The sequence below is a fragment of the Gracilinanus agilis genome, chromosome 5 (genome assembly GCF_016433145.1).
Source record: "Gracilinanus agilis isolate LMUSP501 chromosome 5, AgileGrace, whole genome shotgun sequence".
NCBI lineage: Eukaryota > Metazoa > Chordata > Mammalia > Didelphimorphia > Didelphidae > Gracilinanus > Gracilinanus agilis.
The window spans coordinates 289,085,531-289,097,308 of record NC_058134.1 but is presented as its reverse complement, the minus strand read 5'-3'; positions in this window follow the sequence as shown (position 1 = coordinate 289,097,308).

Genomic DNA, 11,778 nt, shown 5'->3' with positions numbered 1-11,778 from the left:
ATATGTAAAGCATTGTAAAGTAGTTGTTTTTCTTTGTAAATTATTCAGATCCAGGACTTTATTCTCATGTAGAGACATCAACTAAATGTTGTAAGTGGAAGAGGGACAAGTGATTAAGAGTAAAATGAAGATTAAAAAAATGGATAAGTAAGAGAAAGAAGAGGAAGGCAATAAAGAAAGGAAGTTAGGAAAAAATATAGGGAGAGGAAGGATTCAGCAAGCTAGACTTGTAGCCTCTATGTAATTCTAGAAATGAGAGAACTTGGAAATTGAAGGAACCATGGGAATTTAATTCCATTTCTCATGTATAAACAGATAAAATGAGGAATATAGAGTGGCGGTAGAACCTAACAGGCATCTGTATTATTTATACTTGGGTAGAGGGAGATTGTAAGACTGGGCTACCTGGAAAAGGGTCCCAGCTACTGAGGGGAAAAGCTTCTATGCTTCAGCTACATTCTCTGTGAGAAAGTCAGAGGCTACTCAGAGAACTCAACTTCCTTTCTCTCTCTCTTTCTCTCTTTCTCCCTTTCTCTCTTTTCCTCCCTTCCTCCCTCCCTCCCTCCCTCCCTTCCTCCCTCCCTCCCTCCCTCCCTCCCTTCCTTCCTTCCTTCCTTCCTTCCTTCCTTCCTTCCTTCCTTCCTTCTCTCTATACTCTCATTACCCCTTCCCTATTCTCTCATTTTTGGATAAACCACTCCCCCTAAACTCCCTCCTTCCATTACAATGAATTGGGTTCCTATGTGTTCTGGACCCAAGGTCCTATTGTTCTGTAAGGATTATCTCTACATGTTTGTTATAGCATTTGTGAGGTTGTCCCACCCTGGCTTCCTTCACTAGTTTGAAGGAGGGAGGAGGAATAATTGAGATCCAGTCAAGCAAATCCCCTCCTGATGAGCTGTCCCCAGCAATAGTTTATAGGTCTGAGACATCATTTCTCCCAACTTTGCATAACACAATCATCTGTTGCTTCAGGAGGGAGGAGGGGATGCTGTACTGATTTTGCTGCTGTGACAGTTTCTTCTGACTGTTGTCAGCCTGTAATCCTGGATATCTGATGGTAGGAGCCCAGCCCCAACAGCTGACAGGAATTAACATCAAGCAATTGACTGCTGGTTCATCAGGATGCTATCTTATGGCTCTTGGGACAGTGGTGAAACCTTGATACAGAGCAGGAGAGATGGAGAAGTGGCCCTAGGGAGGGAGAAGGGGGAGGAAAGTGGAGGAAGGTGGAGGCAGGTAGAAGAGGGTGGAGGCGGAAATAGACTTTTTGTTGGTTGGATTCCCCTTGGCTGGGGATAGTCCTAATGTAAGTGGCTGAGGAGGAGGATGTGGAGAAATTGCAATAGCAGGAATGCCTTTCATTTGACAAGGCACTCATTTCTGCTGAAGAGATGAAAATTGATCTGGTGAGGCTTACCTGTTTTGGTATGCCTGGTCTTGTTTGTAAGGAAGCTTTGTACTCTCCAGGTGGGAAAAGAAAGAAGACAAATAGTATGGTATTTAGCCCTTAGTGCCTGGCCCTCAAGTGGGACTGACTCCTAGACCCTTGAGAATCTCTCCTGGATTTAAAGACTTGAGAGGGGTGTGAGCGTGTGAATGTGTGTGTGTGTGTGTGTGGGGGGGGGGGGGGGGGGTGTGTGTGTGTGTGTGAGAGAGAGAGAGAGAGAGAGAGAGAGAGAGAGAGAAAGAGAGAAAGTGTGTGTGTATGTGTGTGTATATAAATATGAGTGTGTGTGTAGGAGAGCATCTCCTATTCTTTCTATGTATGCTTAGCTTCTATTCTCCATTGTTTCCTACCTCTAGGTATCCCCTCTAGTGACTCCTTACACACCCTGCCTCTCTCCCCTAATAGCCCTTGACTTACTCTAGTATCTGTATCACTTTGTTCTCCCACTTTTCTCTCTTCTCCTTGTAAGTTACTTAGAGAAGAGAAGCTCCCCACTCTCTACCTGTCAAAATGCCCATTCAATTTCATTTCAAGGGGGCAGCTGGGTAGCTCAGTGGATGGAGAGCCAGGCCTAGAGACGGGAGGTCCTGGGTTCAAATCCAGCCTCAGCCACTTCCCAGCTGTGTGACCCTGGGCAAGTCACTTGACCCCCATTGCCCACTCTTACCACTCTTCTGCCAAGGAGCCAATACACAGAAGTTAAGGGTTTAAAAAAAATTTCATTTCAATCATATAAATAAACACAAACAAAACAAAACATTCTTTCCTTTTTCCTGAGTGATGTTGGGAGATCCAACATTTAATTTATTTATGCAAGAATATGTGTATATATTCTATGAGCCTCTCTATTTAAAAAAAAACCTTTACTGTCTTTCTTAGAATTGATACAAGTAACTGATGAGGCAGAAAAGTGGTAAGGGCTAGGCAATGGGGGTTAAGTGACTTGTCCAGGGTCACAGCTAGGAAGTGTCTGAGCCCCAATTTGAACCTAGGTCCTCCTCCTTCCAGATCCATGGAGACAACTGACTGACCCTATTCTATGAGTCTTTTGGGAAAATGTACTGACTATTATCTCAAGGCTCAAATCCTCAGTTTCACATTAAATCACATCAAACCTGGTCCCTTCCTACTCTGCCAGTCGTACACTTTGCTCTCTTCTCATTCTCTTATCTAGTTATACTGGTATACTTACTGTTCCTTGCACATAAGAAAATGACTTATTTAGTAAAATGTTACAATGGAAGTCTGGATCATGAAGCTAGCATATCCTCTTTCCTAAGTTCCTAGCAAATAAATTACTCATCTGAGGTTTATGAAATGTGAGTGAAAAACTGAGGTCTGGGTATCAACCCATCATGAGAAAGTCACACTGAAGGTGCCATGTTGCCTTGATGGGCATGAGGTGTTGGAATTGATGATGAGAGAAGGGAATGAAATACCCAATGGGAGGCTGAGAAACAAGCATTTATTAAGGCCCTACTATGTGCCAAGTATTGTGCTAAGTGCTATATATAAGCTACATATATATATATATATATATATGTACTAAATGCTCATTTGATCTTTACAGCAACCCTGAGAGCTAAGTACTATTAACATCTCTATTTTACAGAAAAAGAAACTAAGGCAGAGAGAGAGGTTAAGTGACTTGCCCACAAGTATATCAATAGCTTCCCATCTCTGTGCCTTTGTAGTGGCTATCTCCTATTCTGGAATGTTCTTCATCTTTACCTTGAACCCCTTAGCTTCCCTTTGTTGTTTAGTTGGGTCCAACTCTTCATGACACCATTTGGAATTTTTTTGGTGAAGAAACTGGAGTGGTTTGCCATTTCCTTCTCCAGCTCATTTTACATATGAGAAAACCAAGGCTAATAGGATTTAAGGCCCAGGATCACATAGCTAGTAAGAAAGTGAAGCAAGCTTTAAATTAAAAAAGATGAGTCTTCCTGATTCCAGTCCCACACACTATCCACTGCATCATCTAGATCAGTGGTTCCCAAACTTTTTTGGCCTACCTCCCCCTTTCCAGAAAAAATATTACTTAGCCCCCTGGAAATTAATTTTTTTTAATTTTAATAGCAATTAATAGGAAGGATAAATGCACCTGTGGCCATCACCGCCTCCCTGGATCACTGCAGCACTCACCAGGGGGCGGTGATGCCCACTTTGGGAATCACTGATCTAGATGCTCCTTAGCTTCTCTGCCTTTCTTTAAAACATTTCAAATCCCACCTTCTGAAGGAGATATTCCTCTTGTCTACCTCAACTGTTAATGCCTTCCCCTCTAAATTTACCTTCCTATGATTAAAAAAAACCACACACAAAAAAACCTCTTACCTTTTGTTGTAGAATTATAAGGGTTGGGCAGCTAGGATTAAGTCATTTGCCCAAGGTCACACCTCTAAGACACTTTGCTACCTACCTGCCCCCCCACTCCAATTCTCTTTATATATCTTGTCTGTATCTATTTATTTACAGGTTATCTCATCTTTAGAATATGAGCTTCTTGAGGGCAGAGATCTGGTAGTACTTAGTATTGTGTCTGAATGGCAAGTCCCTAATAAATGTTTATTTTCTAACTTACTGATCTACTGACTGACTACACTTCTCAGAAGCTTGTGTGAGGCTTAGTGAGGCCAATTCAGAAGGGGACACAGAGAGAGTATCTTGTGAAGGGATGAGAAGAAGCCTGAAGTCTGGATCACTCATTTGTTGTCCTTCACACTCAGAGAGGACCAAAATGGCCACCTCGTGTCTGGGTCAATGTACAATGTACAGGGTGCTCTATTGTAGGGCGGGCACAAGGAGCCCATATGAACATTTTGGATGGAGATGTCTCTGATCTTGCACATCTGGTGTTTCTTTGGAATGACTACAACCTGCTTTGCTCAAAGAGAACACCACCTTCTTGGATATGGGCACATATCACCTGGGACGGTCCTGTGCCAGTGGCTCCCCTGTCTCAGAATCAATACCAAAATTCTTAAAAGAGAACTTGAGAGTGTCTTTGTATCACTTCTTCCGACCTCCAATGCCTTGCCACACAAGGCAACCACAGCTTGCCTTGTGTGAGTTCTCTATAAAATAGTCTTTTAAGCAAATATCCATCTAGCATTCAAATGTGGCCAGCCCACTGGGGTTGTACTCTCTGAAGTAAAGAATGCTTGGTAGTTCACCTTGAGAAAGAACCTAAAGGGAAATGGGGAAGAAATGCCAGCTGAGATCTGCTCCTGAAGTCCTATTTGCTTGGTTAGTGTGATAGGAAAGCAAAGATCCCCTCTGGGAGACTAACTGGTTACCATGCTAGCCCCCTACTGAAAATGATATTAGCATTTTTATCCAGATATTTTATATAGATATTTTTATCAATTCTGCTGTTGCAGATACTAACCAGACATCTTGTCATATGTGACTTGATGAAAAGCTTCTTCTACAATGTTGTGGAACTGGTAGGAGGGGTCTAGAGTGACTAATCAAGAGCTAAGAAGAACATTGCCTAGGAGTCCTATATGGGCATTTGCTCCGGTGGAGTATTAAGAGGGTTGGATGCTTGACTTGGCAGTCAAGCCAAACTGGTCATCTCTCTGTTCCTCACGCCTGATCCTCCATCTCCTGTTGCCTTGCCTTTGTACAGGCTGTACAGCATTCCCAGAATGTACTTCCTCCTCACTCCTGCTTCACAGAATCCCTCTAATTCAGCTTTAAGCACCACCTTCTCCATAAAGCTTTTCCTGACTGCCCTACCCAGTAGCTAGCGATCTCCTACTTTAACTTCCTTGAATTTAACTAACTTGTGTTTACTCCTTCAATATTTATCCTCTATTTACTTATATGGGCACTTGTCTCCTCAACTAGAATTTAAGCTCCCTGAGTGGGAATTATTTCATTTTTTTTTTTTTTGTATTTGTATCACCAGTGACTAGTACAATATTTGGCCCAAGGTACTCACACTGTAATACTTGCAGCTAGGTGGTGCTGGATCTGAAGTTATGAGAGCCTGAGTTCAAAATCAGCTCAGATATTGCCTGGGTGACCCGGGGCAAGTCACAACCTCTGTCTCAGTTTTCTGTAAAGTGGGGACAATGTTAGCATCTCCCTCCCAGGGTAGTTGTGAGGATCAAATGAAATTATATTTGTAAAGCACTTAGCAAAGGGCCTCACATATAGCACTGTATAAATGTTAGCTATTATTATAATGCTAATGAGTTAATAATTGACTAATTTAACATTCTTTTACTTATTCCTTTTTATTTTTTTATCATTAACTATTTACATTCTTTTAAAAATAATTTTTGAGTTCCCAAATTTTCTTCCTCTCTAAGCAAAAATAAGTAAAACATAGTTTTATTTATTCATTTATCTTTTTCTCAAATGATGATTTCTCTAATGGGAAGAGAGGAGGGAGCGAGGGAGGGAGGGCATTTCAATGTAATGAGCAAGCAAACAAACTCAAACCAGAAAGAAAGAAGACAATATGACATTAAGTATACATGTCAAATCATGCCAAGTATTTCCATATTAACCATGTTGTGAAAAAGCAAGAAAAATAAAGTAAAAAATTAGAGTTCAACTTGTATTCAGAATTCATGAATTCTCTCTCTGAAGGTGGATGGCATTGTTTTATTATGAGTCTTGTGGAATTATTGATGAAAGTAGCTAAGACTTTCTCAGACTATCATTGTTACAATATTGCTATTACTGTCTACAATGTTCTCCTGACTCTGCTCACTTCACTTTGAATCAATTCATATGTCTTCCAGGTTTTCTTTGAAATCATCCCCTTAGTCATTACTTAGAGCACATTCTATCACAATCATATACCTCAACTTTTTTATCCATTCTCCAACTGATGGGCCTCTCCTCTTATGTATTCCTTTTAAATTTCTGCTTCAATAATTTTCTATTCCTCAGCCATACATACCAAGCCACACCATACCATGCCATATTCTACCCTACTCTACTATTTAATACAATATTCTATGAACTATGCCATATTTCTTCTGACTTGGTCAGATTCAGTGGAAACTGAAGGTTGTGAGCTGAGGATCGAGATCAATATACCCCCTTGAGTATGATGCACCTGTGTGGTAGCAGAGGCCATGTTAAAAGTGTAGATAATCGATTTACTTATCCGTGTGCATGTGGTATTGCTTCAGTGGAATGTAAACTCCTCCAGGGTAGAAATGAGTTTTAAATTTTCTATCTACCTTTAATACCTAGTCTAGTAATTGTATAAGTCATCGGTATTTGACCAGTATTTGTTCAATTGAAAAGAACCTAGTCAGCTTCTACTGTCTGGTCATTCTCCATAGACTTGAAAATGGCTATTCCACCACTCTCTAGATCTCCCCTTTCTAGATTTTCTCTTCTTGTTTTCCCTCTCTTACCCTTCCACCTACAAGAGATAATTTTGCAGCTTTTTCCAGCAGCTTTTCCCATCTTTAGTAACATGTCTCTGAAACATGCCCATATTTTCTATGTCCCCAGAGGGGAGAAGACTGAAAAGAACTGGGATGAATCAAGTACAGTTGGAAGAGCCCTGAATCTGGCAGCCTCTTCTTTTTGCTTCTGCCCCTCATGCTGCATGACCTAGGACAAGTTAACTTACCTCTCTGCCCTCTAGTTTCCTTGTTCATAAAATGAAATAATTGGTCTAGTTCAAGTCCTAATATTCTGTGATTTTATGAAGTCTTGAGGAGAAGGGGAATAAAGGAATGGGGGGCGGGGCGGAAATGATGCCAGACACCAAGGTGAGACCAAGAGCAATTAGAGAGAGGGGAAGAGTATATAAAAAAATGGCAGCAGTGGGCAACTATAACTATAGAATAGAACTGAGTGGGGACAGAGGAGAATAGAAGCTATGTAGACATAAGAACAACATCAGAAAAGTATAAACCCAAGTGATTGGGAGAGATGGATGGAGGACTAGAAGTGATGGAGGGGAGGCCCTCAGGATCTGAATAAGAGCAGTTCTCTGTTCTTTCCCTCATATTTCTCCTCTGATTACTCTTCATTTTTTCCACATTCTTCATTAACTTAATTAGACTAAAAGTCAGATGCCTTAGATTATCATCTGCCAAGGACAAATGAGATAGTCAGAAGACCTGGCTTTGCTTCTTACTCCTCTCACTCCAAACAAAATTACAAAAGTAACACTAGGGTGTGGTATCTGTTGTCCTTGTCTCCTTCAAATCTCAATTCTTAGTCAATAAGAGAGAACAGTTAGGTGACACAGTGGCGAGAGCACTAGGTCTGGAGTTAGGAATTCTCATTTTCCTGAGTTCAAGTCCATCCTCAGACACTACTAGTTGTGTGACCCTGGGCAAGCCACTTAATCCTGTTTGCCACAGTTTTTTTTTATCTATAAAATGAGCTGGAGAAGGAAATTGCAGACAATTCCAGTATCTTTGCCAAGAAAATCCCAAATGGAACTATGAAGAATCGGATATGACTAAAAACAACTGAACAACAACAAATGGAGAAGAGGGAAAGAGCAGAGTGGGATAAGTTCTTCCTAGAGGCACATGCCCTTCCTAAGAAAATAGCCATCCTGAGGATGTCCCTGGTCTCAGGATGTGTCCAAGTACTAGGCGCATCCTAATTAAGAAAAATAAGATGAAAATAATAGTGATCTACAGATAATAAATAAAATAAAATAAAATAAAATAATAAAGGACTTAGCACAATGCCTGGCACATTGTGCTTAAAAGGTACTTATTCCTTTTCCTTTTTCCTGCAGGTTCATATACTGTTCTCTTGTTCTGTACTACTATACATTTAGAAATGCCCCCATTATTTGGTATTATTAAGTTCAGAATAAAAGAAGGTTTTTTCTTTTTTCTTTTTATGTTTATTGTCCTGCAAAACACACTTCCATATTGACCATTGTTTCAAGAGCAAAGTTGTAAGTTTCAAAGAGCATTCCTTCTCATAAGTCTTTCAGGACTGTACTAGATCTTTGCACTGCTGAGAGTAGTCAAGTTTTCACAGATAATAGCTGTTATTGTATATAATGTTTTCCCAATTCTGCTTGTTTTGCTCTGTCCCTATAGATCTTTCCAGCTTTTTCTGAAATCATCTTGCTTATCATTTCTTATAGCACAATAATATCCAATCACCATCATGTAACACAATTTGTTCAGTCATTCCCCAATTGATGGACAACCCCTCAATTTCCAATTCTTTGCCAATATTAAAAAAGCTACTACAGGGGGCAGCTGGGTAGCTCAGTGGATTTAGAGCCAGGCCTAGAGACTGGAGGTCCTAGGTTCAAATCCGGCCTCAGACACTTCCCAGCTGTGTGACCCTGGGCAAGTCACTTGACCCCCATTGCCTACCCTTACCAATCTTCCACCTATAAGTCAATACACAGAAGTTAAGGGTTTAAAATTAAAAAAAAAAAAAGCTACTATAAATGTTTTTGTACAAGTAGGTCCTTTTCCCCTTTTCCCTTTGTATGTCTTTGGGATACAGACCAAGTAATGGTATTACCAGATCAAAGGGTGCACCCAATTTTATAGCCCTTTGGGTATAGTTCCAAATTGTCCCCCAATTTTGCCACATCTCCTCCAACATTTACCACTTTCCTTTACTGCCATATTGACCAACCTGATAGATGCAAGGTGGTATATCAGTGTTGTTTTAATTTGCATTTCTCTAATCAAGAATGATTTAGAACATTTTTTCAAATAATTATTGATGGCTCTGATTTCTTCATTTTATAATTGTTCATATCCTTTTGACTATTTGTCAATTGGGGAATGGCTTATATTCTTATAAAATTGACTTAGTTGTTTATAAATTTGAGAAATTAGACTTTTAACAGAGACATTTATTATTAAAAAATTTTCCCCAGTTTGTTGTTTTCTTTCTAATCTTGGTCAGGTTAGATTTTACATCTTATAATACTCTCTGTCTCTTGTTTGGCCATAAATTCTTTCCTTCAAAAATATGTGTACAAAAATGTTTATAGCTGCACTCTTTGTGGTGGCAAAAAATTGGAAAATGAAGGAATGCCCTTCGATTGGCTGAACAAATTGTGGTATCTGTTGGTAATGGAACACTATTGTGCTAAAAGGAATAATGAACTGGAGGAATTCCAGGCGAACTGGAGAGACCTCCAGGAATTGAGCAGAACCAGGAGAACGTTGCACACAGAGACAGATACACTGTGGCGCAATCAAACATAATAGGCTTTTCTACTAGCAGCAATGCAATGATCCAGGATAATTTGAGGGACTTATAAGAAAGAACACTATCCACATCCAGAGAAAGAACTGCGGGAGTAAAAACACAGAAGAAAAACATTTGCTTGATCACATGGTTCGAGGGGGATATGATTGGGAATGCAGACTCTAAATGATCACTCTATTGCAAATATTTTTTTTTTTTTATCCTGGGACTCCATTCTAGGAGCATAGGGCCACAACCAGTAGGCAAAGGGTCACACAGTCGCTCAGGGTCACCCAGCTGGGTGGGAAGTGTCTGAGGCCGAATTTGAACCTAGGACCTTTCGTCTCTAGGCCTGGCTCTCAATCCACTGAGCTAGCCCAGCTGCCCCTACTTTAGGTTGCAGTTTCTTTAGCAGATGTAGTTTTTTTACAGGGTGGGGTTGCTAGCCCCACGCCCAACCCTCCAAATATTAATATTTGCAATTAATATTGCAAATATTAATAATATGGAAATAGGTCTTGATCAATGATACCTGCAAAACCCAGTGGAATTGCTTGTTGGCTATGGGACAGGGGAGGAAGGAGGTGAGGGAAAGAACATGAATCATGTAAACATAGAAAAATATTCCAAATTAATTAATTAATTAAAAAAATCTTTCCTTTTCCAAACATTTGCCAGGTAAATTATCCTATGTTCTCCGAATTCAGCTATGGTATCACTCTTTATATCTAAATCATATGTCCATTTTGACCTTATCTTGGTATAGGGTGTAAAATATTGGTACATGCTAAGCTTCTGCCATCCAATTTTCCCAGTAGTGTTTATAAAAGAGTGAGTTCTTGTTCCAAAAGCTGGGATCTTTGGGTTTATCAAACACTAGATTGCTAAGGTCATTTACCCCTATATGTTGTGTCTCTAATCTACTCTATTGATCTACCATTCTATTCCTTAGCCAGTACCAGGTTGTTTTGATGATTGCTGCTTTACAGTACAGTTTAAGATCAGGTACTAGTAGGCCTCCTTCACATTTTTTTTTTAATTTTATTTTTTTTTAAACCCTTGTACTTTGGTGTATTGTCTCCTAGGTGGAAGATTGGTAAGGGTGGGCAATGGGGGTCAAGTACTTGCCCAGGGTCACACAGCTGGGAAGTGGCTGAGGCCAGATTTGAACCTAGGACCTCCTGTCTCTAGGCCTGACTCTCACTCCACTGAGCTACCCAGCTGCCCCCCCTTCATATTTTTTTAATAAGTTCCTTTGATATTCTTGATCTTTTGTTCTTCCAGATGAATTTTGTTATTATTTTCTCTAGTTCTAGAAAATAATTATTTGGTTGTTTGATTCATATGGCACTGAATAAATTAACTAATTGAGATAGAAATGTCATTTTAATTATATTAGCCCTACCTATCCATGAGCAATTAATATTTTTCCAGTTGTTTAGATCTGAATTTATTTGTGTGAAAAGTATTTTGTAACTGTGTTCATATGATTCCTGTGTTTGCCTTGACAAGTAGATTCCCAAGTATTTTATATTCAGTTGATTCTCTGGGATTCTCTAAGTATACCATCATATCATCTGCAGAGAGCAATAGTTTTGTTTCCCCATTGCCCACTTTAATTCCTTCATTTTCTTTTTTCTTTCCTTATTGCTAAAGCTAGCATTTCTAATACAATATTAAGTAATAGTGGTGATAATGGGCATCTTTGCTTCACCCTTGATTTTATTGGGAAGGTTTCTAACTCATCCCCATTACAGATGGCATTTGCTGAAGGTTTTAAGTAGACATTATTTATCATTTAAAGTAATGACCCATTTATTCCTATGCTTTCTAATGTTTTTTTAATAGGAATGGGTAGAAGGTTTTTTAAAAAGAAAAAAATTAGTGGAAGGCCCCAAGCAAAGAAGATCATCTGCCCTTCTTCTCCTCTTCCATATGTATCCATATATATATATATATATATATATATATATATATATATATATATATATATATATCCAACTACACATTTTTTAGAAGATCAAATCCTAAAGCATGTTAAGGTCTTGAGGAGCTTGCCCACTTAGTTTAAAGTTCCCAATCCTGGAAGATCATATGAGCTCCAAGAATAGGGACAGCAGGCCCATCTATCACCATTTGTTCTACAGTTGTGTCAA